The sequence below is a fragment of the Cyprinus carpio genome, unplaced genomic scaffold, assembly GCF_018340385.1.
Source record: "Cyprinus carpio isolate SPL01 unplaced genomic scaffold, ASM1834038v1 S000003034, whole genome shotgun sequence".
NCBI lineage: Eukaryota > Metazoa > Chordata > Actinopteri > Cypriniformes > Cyprinidae > Cyprinus > Cyprinus carpio.
Genome location: NW_024875741.1, coordinates 3,780 through 8,228, shown reverse-complemented (window position 1 = coordinate 8,228; position 4,449 = coordinate 3,780).

Genomic DNA, 4,449 nt, shown 5'->3' with positions numbered 1-4,449 from the left:
GAGGGGACGAGGATTCCAGTATTTGGTGGACTGGGAAGGTTACGGTCCGGAGGAGAGGAGTTGAGAATACGATAAGGAAGGTGGCAAGGATTGCACTGGGACCCGCAGCAGGGTGTGGTGTGGGGCTCTGTGAGAGAAAATGGAAAGAAAGAAGAGGAAAGCAAAGTCTGGATAGAGCTCATTGATGGAGTGAATGAAATGATTATGGAGAGTGACAGCGAGAGAGAAAGGACTGCACACTTTAAGATTAGATTAGATTAGATTAAACTTTATTGTCATTGCATGTATAAGGTGCAAGGCAATGAAATGCAGTTAGCATCTAACCAAAAGTGCAATAAGCAGTAAGTACAGGATTTACAGTGTCTACAATATGTTACAAATGTACAATAAATATACAGATAAAGCAGTACTATGGACAATTTACAGATTTTTAAATACTATCAGCATTATATACAGATAGGTGTACTATGAACATACTATACAGGTGGATTATGTAATAAGTGTATGTACACTATAAGCAGAAACTATGAACATTATGTACACTAGTGCAATGGACACTAAAAAAGTGCATAGAAAGATATTCCAGTGTGCAAATGGATCATTCTTGGATTTCACACATCAGTTCTGCCTCTAACTTGAAAAGGGGCTTAGTCAACCAGGGACACAGGAATCATCTCAAAACTGGCTTTTACTTCCAATAAAAGGTGTTACAATCTTGACTTGCAATCTGTTGCTTTCATTCATATCACGATAGATTGGAACAGATGAATTTTGTTTACAGTTAGTCTTGAAACAGTCATTCCTTTAGTAGAAACGCTCAAGCTCCAATTAGATTGATACCTTTAAAGAAGAAAAAAGAAAAAAATAATACAATTCCTAATTACAATCAACCATTTAACACCCTATGCATTAACACAATATACACCTTTAACAGACTTGTAAATCCATATATGAATCATATGCACTCTAATGCAGCCTTATCATACTGTGACAGGAGGAGCAAACGACAGACACAGTGGGCGTGGCGTCAGGCCTCGGAGAGGTTTTTATTTACAGAAAATAAACCAAAAGGGGAGGAGTGTCCAAAACAACAGGGAATCTGGTGTCCTCGCCGTGCTGCGGGGTTCGTGGGGGTCTGGCAGTGTTCACGGAGGGAAGGGTCCAGGTAAGGGGCGGAGTCCGGCGGCCGCACGCGCTCCCCTCTTTGGTCCGGGGCGCGAGGGGCGGCGGCTCCTTCTAGCGGCCGCATCCTTCTCGTTGGCAGCGGCGCCTGCAGGGGATGGATGGCCTGGCATTTTGGCCTGATGGCCGTTTAAACGGGTGCGGTCCTCCTCCGGACCGCGGGTCCGGCAGCTCACGTCTCTGGTGGCGCGGGAGTCCCTCAACGCACCCTTCCTGGACCCACGAGGACACCAGTGTGCATGCACGGGGGAAGAAACCGGTCTCTCGAGGAGAAGCGCATTGGGCTTTTAAACAGCGGCGGTGATGAGGCTCCATTTCCTTCATGTGTGCCCCATCACACGCCGCCAGCCCTGACTCGTCCAGTAGAGGTGGGCAGATCGATACTAATATCGATAATTTCGATACCAACGTGAAAATATCGATACTTAAGTTTCAGTTTCTCTCGTTTTGCGACCTGGCCGTGTTTGTCAAAATGCTGCTGCTGTCACAGAGAGAAGAGCAAGCTCTCAAGAGTGCTGCTCGTGCTCGACACTGCTCTCCTCCCCCTCTCCTGTGTTGTACCGTCACGTGACTCACCACTAGCGCTACCACCAGCAGTCAGGCGCCGCTCAGCCGCGCATTTCTAACAGCAGTCAGTCAGAGGCGGAGAATGGCAGCAGAGAGAAAGAGGAGCATTTTTTGTTAACATGCTACTTGAAAAGAGAATTTGTTTTTACATTTTTTATATTTGGGAAGTAATCATTTTGTAACTTTGTTTATTTAAATAAAACAGAAGTAACCAAAAGTTGTTTCTGAACAAAAGCTTTTGTAGTACTGATTAATAACCCAAAATGCAAATCATGAATCATGAAAATTCATTTAGATTTAGGTTGAAGACGCATCCACCTTAATTATTAAAAAGTATCGGTATTGGTATCGGTATCGGTGATACTGGCCCTGTATTTACTTGGTATCGGATCGATACCAAATCTAGCGGTATCGCACACCTCTATCGTCCAGCGCCCCTCCTCTCTCACACACTCCCGTCGGGAGCCTGGTGAAGGGCGGCGATTTAGGATGGGGTGCCGATGATTATCACGGAGGAGGCAGCTGACTCGTCACAATACTCAAGTGAAAATGTCCCCAAAAAAAAATGTAAACATTACAAATAACACACAAAATGCATTTATCTGAATATAAGTTAATTTAGCTTAAAACAGTCATCCTACCAGCAGCGTCTCGGGTTGATTAATCACTGATGCGCATCCAATTTCTGTTGTACTCATTTACTCACACCTCATAACTTTTCCAGTCACAAAGTTTTTCCTCAAAAGGAGAAAAGCTGGATAAACTGCAGGACAAGCGCTCTCACTCCTTTGTTTCTGCCCGTGTTTGATGTTTAATGTGTTCTAATTACAAGCGCACCTGATAGAGATTCATCATGAGTTGAGTTCGGTTTTTTCCGACTGATGACGTCATCTGGATGAAGATGCTCTTCGTGGCTTTCCGTAACACCTTCTATGACAATCAATTCAGCATACAAATTTTCTCTTCACTCATCCCCACTATTGTTTAAACTAATAATAAATAAATGTGTTTAACTTGTGCTTAATATTAATTTATTTATAAAATAAATAAATACATTTGTTTAACTTCACATTCAGTATTCTGGGTGAGCAGACAGTAGTGCAAGTAATAACAAGTGAACTGTTTTTTGTTTGTTTGTAAACCAGATGTAGTGATGAGGAGGGGTGAGGAGTCTGTGTGTTTGGTGTGTGGGGGGTGGTGGAGGGACGGTCGGATGTCAGAGGGCAGAATTCAGTAAGGAGACAGCTGTGGGGAAAAAGCTGTTCCTGAGTCTGCTGGTCCTTGTCCGGAGGCTCCCGAAGCGCCTTCCAGAGGGCAGGAGGTTAAACGGTCTACGGTCTAGTGTTTTCTCTGGATGTCCTCAATAGCAGGAAGTGGTGTCCCTGTGATGCGTTGGGTGGTTTTCACCACCCTCTGGAGTGCCTTGCGGTCAGCAGCTGAGCAGTTCCCATACCATACTGTGATACAACTGGTCACGATGCTCTCAAAGTGACATGACATACAGCCAAGTATGGTGACCCATACTCAGAATTCGTGCTCTGCATTAAACCCATCCAAAGTGCACACACACAGCAGTGATCCCACACACACCCGGAGCAGTGGACAGCCATTTATGCTGCGAAGCCCAGCAGTTGGGGGTTCGGTGCCTTGCTCAAGGGCACCTCAGTCGTGGTATTGCCGGCCCGAGACTTGAACCCACAACCTTAGGGTGAGGAGTTAAACTCTCAGTGTCCTGAGGAAGAAGAGGCGCTGGTGAGCCTTCTTGACCATGCTGGAGGTGTTTGTGGTCCAGGACAGGACCTCCGAGATGGTTCCCAGGAACTTGAAGCTGGAGACACATTCAACAACCATCCCGTTAATGTGGATGGGGTCATGCGTGCTTCCTTTCTTACTTCCTGAAGTCCACTATGAGCTCCTTTGTCTTGCCGGTATTAAGGAGCAGGTTGTTGTCAGCACACCATGTGGCCAGGTGCTGTACCTCCTCCCTGTAGGCAGTCTCATCGTTGTCTCTGATGAGGCCAATCACCGTGGTGTCATCTGCAAACTTAATGATGGAGTTGGATCCATTCACAGGCTTGCAGTCATGGGTGTAGAGGGAGTAGAGGAATGGGCTCAGCACACAGCCCTGTGGTACACCGGTGTTGAGTGTGATGGTGGTGGAGCAGGTGTGGCCTGACCTAACATGCTGAGGTCTGTTGGTCAGAAAGTCCATAATCTAGTTGCAGAGGGAGGTGTTAATGTTCCTAATTAACCTTAATTAGCCTGACATTTGAAGTAAAAAAAAAAAAAAAAAATTTAATGGTTTATTAAAGTTTCTTAAAGCATTAGACAAAATATATATTTTAAAAAATTATGGAGCTTGTACTAATTCAGAGGCCCAAACTGAACAAATATGCTAAATGGAGCAGTTGCTTATATTTTTATAGTCAAAAAGTAAGATTAAATTCTGATAGCTTGTAATATAAATCAATGAGATCTTTATAACTAACTACTTACGTAAAATGCATATCAGTTCTCACTCTATATCTTCCAATAAAATGTTTAATTAAGATTTAAATCCTTAGTTTTATGATCAAAGATCTGCAGTTTTTATTGTTTTATTGGGCAAAACATAATGCAACGGAATACAATGAGGAATGAGACATTCCTCAGAAGCCTGGTGTATCATATTTGATAAATTTTTAACATGATTCTAAAAAA